Here is a 13977-nt window from a genome sequence, read left to right as displayed (position 1 = left end):
ACGGCGATGGCGCTCCGACGGTCTTCGGCGGCGGCGAAGCGGTGGACGGGGACGGCGACGACCTGGCGAACCCGATGGTGGCGACGGCGACCGACGACGGCGGCTGCAACGGCGGCGCGACGCGGCTGAACCGACGGCAAAGACGGCGGCGACTAGGGCTACGCGGAGGCGGCGCTAGACGCGACGGCAAGCGAAGGCGAGAGAGGCGGCGGGTAGAGGAGAGCTCGGGGGTCCTTATAAAGTGGCAAGGAGGCGGCGACGGAGGCCCACGGCGACCGGCGACGAGAAGGAAAGCTTCGGGAAGAACGAATCCGAGACAAACTCGAATCCATCGCTTTCCAAAACGATTTAGCCAAAGATTCCAAAGGAGAAAAGGTAGAGGAGATCCCGGAGATTGTTTCCCCTCTAACAATTCGGCCGGAGAGGGAAAGGAACGGCCGGATTTGGAAAGAAACGGCGGCGGCGGCGCGCTAGGGTTTGCGGGCGGCGGCGGCCGAAGGAGGACGACGAACCTGACAAGCGGGGCCCACCTGTCAGCGGCTGAGAGAGAGAGAGGAGAGCGGCGGCTCGGCGGACTGGGCCGGCTGGGCCGAGGGAAAGAGAGAGAGAAGGGTTTTGGGCCGGCTTTCGGCCCAAAGCCAAAGAAGACTTTTAAAACCTTTTTCAATTTAAATTATTTCTTAAATGCAATTCCATTTATTAAAAATACTTCCTTAGCTCAAATAAATCCCAGAAAAATCTAGGAATTATAGAATTAAGCAAAGTATTTAACAAAATTTTATCTAGCCCAATTTTATGTTGAGATTTAACAAATTAAAATTAGATCTTCTCTTTTAGGCTTTTAAAATCATTTCTAATAATTCCTTTTAAACAACAATTTATAATTTAAGGATTTTAAACAAGAAAAGCACTTAACAAATATAATTAGATCATTATTGATCAAATAATTACTGAACTGTTCTTTGTATCATTTAAGAATTGAGCTCTGAAAAATCCGAGAAAATTTCAGAGAGTTGACTTAACCATGGAGAATTTAATAAAAATTAAATCCATCCATGCTTTAGATTTAAGAAATTTTATTTCCCACATTTTACTTCACTTGTAAATTAAAGATCATTTAATATAAATTCTATTATTAATTTATTAAATAATTTATAAATCCTGAAACGAAAATCAGGATGTGACAGGTGACAAGCATGGCTATGATTTGTCTTGTCACTGATATTTTTGACCATCTGGAACATGGCATTGCACTGCTTCCTCCATAAATGCGCATGACAAGCTTAATGGATATCAATTAGCAGTGAAATGGTTTGGTCAATTAATGGATGCTATACTTAGGGCACCCACAATGGTTATCTATAAGCTCTCTATAAGAGATCCATATCAGCATATTTTTCTACTTGGAAGATATTAAATAAAGAGAGAGAGCAAAGCTATCTACTAACTTAGAGATAGTCTATAGAAAAAAACGAGGCAATGCATGAGAGAGCTATAGATACCCATATAGACATATTATTGATGTGATTTACTATTAATCTAGTCTATTGCTGAGATGCACATGTTTATAGAGAACACCTTACTTTACCATTGCGGGTGCTTTTACCGCACAAGATGACTTAGCAATTAATGGATGCTATACTTGAGCAAGCAATAAGTTCCCAAAATCTGGGTACTTTAATTGACAGGCCGACGTTATTAACTTATTATGTCTCACGGATATTATTTTTCTCTATACATCGTAACAAAATTAGATTTTATGATGTAGCATATATATGAAGAAATAGGTAGAACAAAATCTGGATACTTTTTTTATTTTTAATAAATGCCAACTGATGTATTATTTTGCAATATCATTTTTTGACACCACTTTGCCAAATGGCATTTTTGAAATGTCGTTTTTGCCAATATCATATTTTGGTGTGAGTGCATATTCATCTTAACATATTTACTATGTAGATTATAACTAAATTGTATTTTTAGTATGAAGCATAAATCTATAAAAAAACTCGCCCATTTTTTATTTCAATACATTTCAAGTGGTATAGGCCAGTTATAAATGGCCCCATCTTTTCGCTTATGCTTATGCTTATCAACTAAATTTTAAATTTTTTACCTTAAATTTAGAGTTGATTTTGGGATTTTTTTTATCGAAGTTTACTTTTTAGCCTGTGCTTTTATATCGCTAAGAACACATATATAAAAATTTTACTTACAAATTATTCTTCGTTTGCGAATATGCCGTTTCGGTTATTCCACGAATAAGCGAAACGATGGGGACGGGGGACGGGGTACGGCTATGGCATGATGGCGTACTATGACTCTAGAGAGGAAGCTGCAAGCAACTTGTACCAAACAAAGTACATCTTACAGCTACCTTAGTTCATAATGGAACATACTAATCTCTGTTACAATGCGTACACGTGTCACATAGATGAGTGAGGTGCATATGAACCTTGGTTCATATTATCCAGCTCATATATATATATATATATATATATATATAATCAACCATACAGCAAACAGGGCCATGAAAAAAAAAAGGTCAGCTCGATCTTTAGTCCCGGTTATTTCACCCGGGACTCGTAGTCCCGGTTAGACAACCAGGACTAAAGGGGGTTACCAACCGGGACTACAAACGGTTTCTCCACCAGTGGACTTCGTACCACTTCAAATTAAGTTATCAGGCTAATCACCATTATCTGTAGCAGAGAGGATCGCTCCGAGGTAGAGATGGAGGCTGCCTGGGTTGTTAAAGTGACTGCTGCCTTGGTTAGTACTTTGACCAAATTCGCCTCAGAGAAGCTCTTCACTTCAACCCAGAAGAGGTACGCGCAGTGGAAGAGTGTTGATAGCGATACTTGGGCATGATTAATTGTTGCTACCTTGGAGTCTCAGTTCTTACAAGGGGTGCATATCCGAATGGAGTACAAATGTTCCATCTGAAACTAAAGTGGAGTAATGTAACTGTACAATTTGAACTGCATAGAGAACAACTACAATGAAGATTTCCATCCAGTGGTGCTCAGATAGAGCTTTTGTTTAGCCAAGCTCGAACCTCGAATAGTTCATGAGCCCTAACCACGGCCTTAGCTACTAGGAATGTAGCTTTACAACCTTTACGACGATCTCTATTGCTATTGCTAGTGGAAAGAAAAACTCAATTTTGTTTGATCGTATCTAAATTTCTTCTCAATTTATCATTTTCTATCATTTTTGTATTTTATATGTTCACTTTCATATGTTTACCGATTAGTATTTCTATATGTTTACTAATTCTATCAATGTGTGAACTTATGATTAATTTTATGTTATATACGCTATATATTTTAATTATTAGTGTGTTATACTATACAAGCTAATTTTTAGACTATTATATGTATGAACAATTTTTTTTACCCCTTATCATTTCGAATACACAAATTCAAAAGGTTAGGCCCGCCACTGGAGTACATGCAGTATCAATGAATACACTGCGTGACTTGGCCTATCACATCGAGGACTGCTTCGATCGGTTCCTCCTTTGCACTAGTTGCGAGGGCCAAGATGTACCTTTCTATCAGATTTCCCAACCAAGATCCAGGATCTGAAGACGCGTTTGATGGACGCTCGTAAGATATTAAGATTATGCCATCATCAACCATGGCCAGAACACAGCAGCCATATCGGCTACTCGTGCTCCCCTGCCGAAGGTTTAATTGTCACGTCCCAAATTTACCCCAAAAAGCATCCTCTATATTATTCCTATAAAAGATAAAAATTGGTTTAAAGCCCTCAACATTAAAAATATGCAATCTAAAGATCAATTAAGGCTTGGAATTTTTTTTATATTCTCTCAAGGCCTAAAATGCTTAACCAAATTTTAGTGGAATTTTCATAGCACAAATAATAATTATAGGGCAATAAACAAATTAATAACCTTTTTCCAAAATCAAAAACCTAAAAGAAAACCCTTTTCCCTCTCTTCCCTAAACCAACCCACTCCCTCTCCCTCTCTCTCCCCTCTCCTCGGCCCGGTCCGCCTCTCCTCCCCGCCCGCGTGCGCTTGTTGGGCCGGCCCTCTCGGCCGCACCCCGTGCCACAGCCGCCGACACGCAGGTTCGCCTGTCCGCAGCCGATGACACTCCACCTCCCACCACTCCCACTGTCCTGCCTAACCTTAGCGCCACCGCCACCGTGATTCCTGCTGCTCCCGGCCGTTTCCACCCACAATAGGAAGGGGGAGTTACTCTCCTTGATTTCCTCTTCCTTTCCCCACATTTTCCCTTCTCTCCCCTCTTGAATCGACTGGAATCCCGTCCCCAAATCCCACCGACACCATTGATGGCGACCGGGATTGCCGCCGCCGGTTCCCCTCTCCCCGGCCCTCTCTCTCGCCCCCGTCGCTATTTAAACCCCCCGGCAACCCCCTTGTCCATTTTCGCCACTCCCCGTCCGCTCCACCCCAGAACTGAGCTCCCCGCCGCCGCATTCTCTCTGCACCTTCGCTGACGATTTGTAGGATCGTAAAGGACCTTTTCTACCCCAAAAGCTAGCCATTGAGGTGAGGGGCTCACCCACTTATATCTTAGGTCATTTGCTCTTTCACAACTAATGTAGGACTATTCAATAATCTCTCCCTTCACACATTGGTGTCCCTCAGCCCTTCACCATCCCTTCAACATTTCCCCACGGTCCCCCAGGTATATGTAACATCCTGAAAATGTGTCATTTTCTAATCTTGCATCATGCTGATTCTTATGTTCTTAATAACCTTTTAAACCTAGGAAAATATAATTAGCGGGACCTCCTAAAACTAACTTGCATAAAAACCTCTATGGTATTTAATCTCTTTTGTGTGTTTCATTTAAAAACATATTTGGTATTTCTTGTTGGAATTCTATTTTCGAATATTAAACCTTCTTTCGACTAATACTCTTTTATTCAAATTAAGTTTGAAAACCATTTTTACTATTATGAATTATGGTCCAAGAAATCCTCCAATTTTTGCCCTTGAACCTAAACCAAAATAATTCCAATCTCATTGGAATTAATTGTTAGCCCATCCTTTGATCTTAAACCCATCCTTTGATTCTCGATCCAAATATCCAAATTCCTCCCTTTGATCTAGCCACCAATTTAATTTCTGTGGCTTGATTTCCTCTTCAGCATAAGAATAGTATTATTGCAAATATTGTGAATAATTGCTCTTGTGCTAAGAAAATTCCAACTTATACTCTTCATTCAATTTCCCTTTTTTAGCCACAAATATACATAATACCAATTTTAGAATTGGTATCCTATTTATTGTCTTCAACTAATTCCCTTCAATATTCCCAAAAATATTTTGAGGAATATTACTAATTTCCCTTCCTATTTGAGTGCTTCCAAATAAATTCCCTCAAACTCCACCTCTAAATATTGCACTCAAATAAATTAGGAAATCTCCTTTGTGAATTCTTTTCGAATTCAAATTCTTTGCAAAACCTAGTTAGCCAAATCAAGTATTCGAATTAGACTTATTTCCTTTTGTCACCGGGCCGAAACTCCATTCTTTCTTTCTTTCTTTTTGGCACAATCCCTTTTCTTTTATTTTCCTCCTCCTTCTTGGACTGCCGGCCCAGCTAAGCCGAGCCGGCCCAAATCGGCCCACACCCTAGCCGAGCCGCCTCCTCCTCCCGTGCGCGTGTTGCGCACGGCGCCCACCGCCGCCAACGCCTTCCCTCGCTGCGAAGTAACCGGCCGCCGTCATTCTTTTCTTCACACTACCGTCGCCGTGTCTTCCTCGACCTCCTCCTCCAGAACCGCCTCTCCCCACCGCTTTCTCTCCCTATAAATAGCCGGCAAGACTCGCCTCTTCCCTCAACTCGAGTTCTCTCTCTCTTCTTCATATCCGGCCATGTCATCCACCGGCCGATCTCCCTCACTGGAGCTTCGCAAGCCAAACCATCGCGCCATCGTGTTCGCCTCGCCGAGGTGATTCCATTTTTCCCCTTTTCCCTCTCCTTTCACCTTGAGATAAACCGCCACCGCCACCTCCCAAATTGGCCGAGCCAAGCTCCTGCCGTCGCTGCTCCGGCCTCCTCGCTTGTTTCCTTCGCTGACCGACTGCTTCCCTGGATGCGCGTCGCTCGGGAACACGATATACCGCCGACGTCGCCGCACTTTGGCCACTGGAGCACCGGCGCCCCACCTCCCTCCCTCCTCTCTATTGCCGGCAAGGAGAAGAAAGAAGACGGGAGGAAGAAGAAGGAGAAGAAAAAGAAAAAGAAAGACTGACAGGTGGGCCCCTGCACAGTGACTTTTCTCATTTTCTAGATTTAATTCAAATCCTATTCTTTAGAAACCCATATCTCCTAAACCGTAGATCCGATTCCAGTGAAATTTGGACCTAAATTCATCTAAATTCAAAATCTATATTTTGATACCAAATTTGCTATTTTAAGATTTTATTTGAATTTCCTTAATTTATTCAAATACCATTTGAATAAATATTTGATTTAATCTTTTAATTGAATTTACAACTTAAACTTATATTTGCTTTTAAAATATTTTCTTTTATTTCCAAAATACCATGTAGCCACTAAAAAGCCGCTGGTTGGAACCTTACGCCTTCCATGGGGACGTTCGCGGTCTACGGATCTCAATGTCGGACCGTTGGTTGTAAAGCCCGGCAAAAACCAAACCTAAGGTCGAAGTGCTGCTCCTGGCACCCCACGCCTTGATGCGTACAGCGGTCGGAGCTTCACTATCCCCTCGACCTCCATTGCATGCCGCACAGTTAGCTCTTGGGCTCTGTGTGATCCTAGCCGCTCCGCCGCTACTTACGGTTGTCGGAGTAACACTTCCACCCTACTAAACCTACACCCACCTCCTATTCTTCTAGCCGATATGTTGTCTATCGACACGGCTAGAAATGATACCAAACCTAGTCGTTATACTGTCCAACTCTAACGACGACTAGCAAACACCCAAAACCCTAGCCGATATTTATCCTACCTCGATATCGGCCTAAACAACTAAATCATAGCCACTGTTCTACCAAAGCCCAACCTTGATCCATATTAGCCACATGCTTATTTAACCATATCAACTATCTAGTTTATTTCCTATCGTCCAAACCATGAGAGCCTTCACATAAAATATAAGCGATAGTAGTTGCTTAATCCCCTCTAGCTTCCAATCCTCGAGAGCCTCTACATAAAATATAGAGCCTAGCCGATATGCTATCCTACTCCACAATCGACTCCCATATAACTAAACCCTAGGTATTATACTACCTAAACCTACCGCTAGCAAATACTAGCCCCATGATCCCTACACCCTATAAAAAGGAGATAGGTTATACCTTAAACCCTCGCCCTTTTAGCCGTTTATCGTTCTCTTATTATTTTATGGCTTTTATTGAATTTGGTTCTTCCTCTTTATCAGTAGAGTCTATTGTCTTTTGGATGGCAACCTTTGGGTATTTCGAGAATCGGATAATCAGGTTGCCTATCTTGGATTTAACTGCGTTGGAGCAAGGCAAGTTATTATTCCTCCCCTTTGAGCATAATTATCCTATATTCTACATTCTATTCTATGCACTAGCCATACATGATTTTGAATGCATAATCTGAACATATATCAAACCAGTTATATGCTAGCTTTTGCTTAGCCCTGCCTAGTTAGACTGCATAAAACATAATGAACTTAGATTGGGACAGTACGTAAGATTTGGTTGATTTCCGGGTGGCTAGTACTGTCTCGGTTGATATAAGTTTAGCAAGTACTTATGTCAAACGAACGAGTACGACCGCAGCTTCTAGAATGGGGACAGACCTAGATATTATGTTAATTAACAATGTGGTACCTCTGTACAGTGGTTCTTCTGTAAGTCCTCGCGAAGGAGGCAAATATATGCCGAGCAGGGCAAATGTAATATTTACCGAGGCGCAGGTAAATATCTTGATTATCGCGCGATGTGTGTGTGATTTTATGGAAACCTGGTTGAGATGACGTGGGGTCTCTCATCCAGTTCTCTGTAAAAACCCCGAGAACGCCAGAACTCCTCTCGCTGCTGATAACATTACGTTCAGAGCGCATGGGGACTAGAGTTCATGGAACAGGTGCTACAATTGTTAATAACTTAATACTGGGCCATGACTAAGCTAATAATTATTGGCAAGTCATGGACTGCGGGTAAAGCGTACATCTACTGCAGTATGAATATCATTGAATCTATTCGAATAGCCGTGCTCACGGATTTGAGCATCGGGACTCATATGGTACTTTGGTTAGAAATATAATTCAATATTTTCTTAAATACCGTTGCAAATCAAGCATTTCAGGATTTCTACCTCTTTATTCTCAGCTTTCTGCAAGTAAATCTAGCTCTACACAGATATTACCTCTCATGCATTCATTGTTGAATAATATAATAGCTTGCTGAGTACGTTGTACTCACCCTTGCTTCAACCCCTCTTTTTCAGAGTTTATTTGGAGTTTTTGCCGAAGCTAGGAGTTCAATCACATAAGTTAGTTCCCTTTAAACCTAATCTTCAAGTCTAGTACAATAAACGGTTTAATTCTATAGTAAAACGGCAGAGTTGAGTCATCATATAGCTTCTGCTGTAGTAGTTAGCCACAAACTTGTAAATGTCCTATTATTTTATATAAATATATCTCCTTTGGAGTCTTGACCAAATGTATGCGATGAAGATCAAGATTGTTAGACCTGTATCACTCTACTGATCCAGGGCTTGATACAATTAAACATGTCGGTTTCTGAATTGTTAGTTTTGGGAGCCGACAGTATACGGGCCCCGCAGGCATCTATGGTCCATTAGGGCTTCACACACTATGTACCTCGGGACAGAGACGTTGAACTGGCTAGGCTCTGATAACAATTGTAGGATCGTAAAGGGCCTTTCTCACCCTAAAAGCTAGCCATTGAGGTGAGAGGCTCCCATACTTATATCTTAGCTAGGTCCTTTGCCCTTCCACAACTAATGTGGGACTATTCAACACGATCTTCGGCCGGGCTTCACCACCTGCCGAGACCTCCTCTCGCCGACCCCGTCCACCCCTTCGCCGAGCTCAAAGACCTACCCCTCCATCCTCGCCAACCTGAGCCGCCCGCTATCTTCATCCCCTCCGGTTGCCTCTTTTGCCGCCGCCGTTGTTCGGGGTGAGCCGCTGGACCGCCGCCCTTTTTCCCCTCCTCCCCCTTTCTTCTGCCGCCGCTCAGCTGTCACGCCCAGAAATTCTCAAACCAGAATTTCTAAGCTGAATGTGCATTAAATCCCTGTCCAGGACCAGCCAGGGTACACAAACGACAATTGTTGACATACAGATCCACGTCTTACAAAAATAGAAAAGATTACAAATGCAGCGGAAAAGAATAAAAGCGAGCTAAACCGGGAAGCTTGACTTCAGCAGCGAGCGACTCCACTCCACAGGCAATCCTTGACGGCAGCGACGAAACCAACTTTGACAAAACAGCTCCAACTAGGAAGATCTTCAGCTCTGGTGTGGGGGAAAAAGAGAGCAAGACTGAGTACTACCCACTGTACTCAGCAAGTCATACCGGAAGAGGAGGTATGATGCAGGATATAACCAAAGGATGCTAGAGGTTCTTTTGCATAAAGCTAGCATTTAAAAGCAGTAGTTGAAAGCAGTAAAACAGCTGTAGTAATTAATCAATATTAACCAAACACTGTCCAACGCTACACCACGTTGCAACAGGCCCAACCAACCACCTGAACTACACCAGTTCATTAAGCTAAACTAGGGGTGAGACTAATCACGGTGAATCTGGTTGATCGCCCATAACCGCGGGCACGGCTATTCGAATAGTTTTACTCTGGCCAGAGGTGTACAACTGTACCCACAAGACACGATTCCACACATGTAGCCATGCCCCGAAGTATCACCATGATACTGCAAAGGGGGAAATCGTGACAAGACCCTCCACATAACCCTCCCCTAACCATCCACACCACGCTAAGGTTTCACCCCCACCCCTCAAAAGGCAGTGGGCGGTCCCCTCTTGCGCCGCGGTGAATCCGGCAGCTGGACAACCGGACACCCCGGCCGACCCAACTCCATCACGCCCACCCTCGCCACCGGTGCCTAGGAAAGGGTCGAGCTATACTTCAGATCAAGCAGTTACCCACTCCCGCTTGTGGTAAGCACGGTAAGTCTCCCAGGGTTTCCCGTGAACCGGTCCTTAACTGCCATGGGTGCGACCAGCAAAACCATGCACCCACAGCCCACCATTCAGTGTATTTTAATTAACTAACACCATTGCGGTGGCACCAATCTAAAGCTATGCCAATAGACGAAGTCTATGTAATAAGGTGATCCCCATTTGTGTACTAGTTGAACTAAGCATGGCTAAGCATTTCCTAAACCAACATCTAGTCATTTTGATACCCAGGTTATCAATGGCATATGGTAAACAATAAATGGCTGAGTAATAGGACCCATTCCACATGATATTGTAAAAGAATGCAACATTTAATAGAAATGCGGGATATTTGTAAATTGGGTACAATATGATCAAACGTATTGCATGACTTGCCTTGCTCTCGCACTGATGAGACCTCAGCAACGTCTTCGAGAAACCGCGGATCGACGAAACGGCCGAAATCTACGCGACAAACAAAGCACACAAGCAAAACATGCTATAAGACTACTGAAACAGGAAACAAAACCATTTTTAATGGATTCTTTGCATTTTTCTTGATTTACTGAGACTTGAATGGACTTAAACAGAGCTCGGATGAATTACTTATGAATTTTAGAAGATAAACTGTGTTTTTACTAATAAAGAAAAGTCCTTAATTAATTATTGCGCAATATTGCCCCAGGGCTGACGTCAGCAAGGGGAGGGGGCGGCGCCGACATGCGGGCCCCACTGGCAGCGGCACAAGGGGAGAGGGAGGGGGCGGCTGGCAGGTGGGCCCCACCAGGCGGTGGCTCAAAGGGGAGGCGAGGGAGAAGCCGGCCGGGCTCGGCTCGGCCTCAAAGCCGACCGGCGGCCAAGGCGAGGCGGCGGCGAGGCACGGCCACCGACGGCGGTGACCGGCGGTGCGGGAAGCGGCGGCGACGGCCGAAAGGCGGCGGCAGCGGCTGAAGGCGACGGCACACGCGCGAAGGCCGGCGGCGCACACGGGAAAGGGGGAAAAAGGAAGGGGGAGAGGGGATTCCTCACCGATGAGCACGACGGCCGGCGCGAAGGAAGAAAGCGGCGGCGACGACCGGCGATGCCGAGGTGCGGATGGGCGGCGGCGGCACGCTAGGAGAAAACAAAGAGGGGTTAGGGGTAGGGAGAGCGACCACGGCGGCTAGAGCAGCCGGCCGGAGTTGGGTGGAAATGGAGAGCTCACCGGCGTGCGAGGGAAACGGCGCTTCGGCGACGATTGGCGGCAACCGAATGGTGGCCGAGGTGCGGGCGGGCTCGGTGAGCGCGACGGCGGCGACTGCGCGGCACGGCGGTGGCTATAGAGGCGGCGGCGCGTGGCCGGAGACGGCGGTAGGCGGCGGCGCAAGGGGCGAGCGGCGCGGCGACGATAGGAAGCACGGGAGGGCGCGGCGAGTGCGAAAAACGAGAGAGGAAGACGCGGGGAGCGATTTATAGGTGCGGGAGGGGGCGGACGTGGCCGGGGAGGTGGCCGATTTGGCCGGCGACGTGGGGAGGAGAGAGAGTGAGAGAGGTGGATTCGAAATCGAATCCCGCCCTCTCGAGCGCGCGCGCGGGCCGGGAGATGCGGGGGAATCGGCGGCGACGTGGGCGCGAGGTGCGGGCGCGGAGTGGAGGCGCGACGTGGAGCGGAGAAGGCGGCGGCGCGGCGGATTCGGCGGCGGCATGGGCGGTTGGAGCTTCGGCTCCAGCGGCCGGAGGTGGGAGACGACCGACAGGTGGGGCCCACCTGTCGGCGTCCCGAGAGAGAGGAGGGAGGGGCGGCTTGGGCCGGCCCACAAGGAGGAGGGACCGCGGGAGAGGGATGGACTGGGCCGACGGCCCAAGAAGAGGAAAAAAAGGAGGAAAAAGGAAAAAGAAAAAGAAGAAAGGATTTTTCCTGGGATTAAAATTGCACTTTGGTGATTTTTAATTGGTTAAAAAAAATTATTTCCAAGGCTCTGAAAATTCCACTAAAAATCCTGTTAACATATTTTGACATGTAGAATCCAAGAAAAATTCCACATGCCGATTCCGATTATTATTTGCATTTATTAATTAGGGAATTAGCTCTAGGTTAATTAGGATAATTTCTTCGGACGATTTATTTAGCCAATTTTAAAAGCAAGGAGAGGGGGAAACTTCAGGGCGTGACATCAGCCGTGCCTATGGTCGCCGGCGGTGACCTCCCGCCGGCCGCGCTGACGTGGCGGCCTCAAGGAGCGCCGTGTGGCCGCCGCGTGGGGCCCACCTGTCAGCCGTCGTCGCCCCTCGGGTGGCTGGCGCATGGGGCCCATGACGCAGGTAGTTGGCCCAGGGTGCACTCAGTCCACCGTGGACCGTGGGGCTGCCGCGCGTGTCCTACCCCATGGAGTCGGCTCACGTGTCACCCCTTAGTGCTTACGCAATAAACAATTTTTAAATTAAAATTAATTCAAGAAAATTTCAAATATTCAGCTAAACAACACCTAAACTTCAAATTGCTATAACTTGGCCGTTTGAATTCAGAATTGGACCGTTCAAGTCTCTAAATTTTCCTTAAGAAGTCAATAACCCATTTATGTGCTTTGTTTCTAGGTTTATATGGATTTTATTAGAGTAAAAGCCTTTTTTCTTTTCATTGGTCGTGTAGACGCTGTAGCTTCGGAAGATCCGCTCTCCTTGGTGGTTGAAGCCGACGTTTGGGAAAGCGAGCAAGGCAAGACACATCTCCATTGAACATATTGTTGTCCCATGATTTAAAATTATTTTATTTTAAATTAATGCATTAACGCTTTATTTAAATTCTCACATTATCGTTGTTTTATTTAGCTTTACCTATTCGTCCTTGTTATAGCCTTATAATTTCTATTCTTATCATACCTTGTTCACCATAGGAAAACAAATCCCCAACTAGTGTGTACTCTATCTATGGTTCCACTAGTATGATTTTAGGTAGACGCTTCGCTGGTTAACAAGGCAACCCTAGGTGGTTTTATATAACTTTAGACTTTAGGAATTATCATATCACTTGGACATATTGGATTGGTTGGCATATGTTAGAATTGGACCCCCCCCCCACCCCTTCCTCTTGTCAAAACCTCCAAAATGGTTTTAGGCTAGGTTCGGGGTGCATGGTTTTGATAGTAGCACCTCGGCCACTGTAAGGACCAGTCTTCGGGCCTCTATCGCAAAGCACAACCGTACTTCCACATGTCTAATGGGTAAGATTAGTTTTTGGCTCACTTTGGTCATGAAAAAAAGGACACGGATAGAGATGGATGAAGTTGGGTGATGGATATCTCTGAGGCAAAGGAAGGCGACAGAAATGAACTCACCAGATATTCAAATCCACTGCTGCAAAAATGATTTTTCTGAATGAGACCCTCTTTATGTTGCATATGGACCGTAACTGGTCGCGTCTGCAAAAATTGACTTTCATTTTCTCATAAGGCTCCTTAAGAGGACCGCATGTAAAAATTAATTTTCGCATGAGGGCCTCTTAAGGATCTAACTAAAGTCTAAGTTACCTTCTTATTTCCTTCTCACCAGTTCATAATTTTTCATTCTTATCCACTCATCTCTCTCTCACTTTCTCTCCTCATTATTTTCTCTCCACTCTCTCACCTCCTCTCCTCTCTCACCTTCTCTAGACGATACAGGTGGTGAGCAGCGGGCAGCGGGTGGCGCGGCCCTTGGGCGCTCGGTGGTGGGTGGATCCGCCTCCGTCGGGCCCGCGATGGCTTGATCCAGATCCGCTGGGCCCACAACGATTGGATCCATGGGTGGAGCAGCCGACGTTGGGTGACGGGAGGCACATCCGATGGTTGGCAGCGGGAGGATCCGCCTCCGCT

This window comes from Oryza sativa, chromosome 11, assembly GCF_034140825.1.
Source record: "Oryza sativa Japonica Group chromosome 11, ASM3414082v1".
NCBI lineage: Eukaryota > Viridiplantae > Streptophyta > Magnoliopsida > Poales > Poaceae > Oryza > Oryza sativa.
This window is presented reverse-complemented; position numbering follows the sequence as displayed.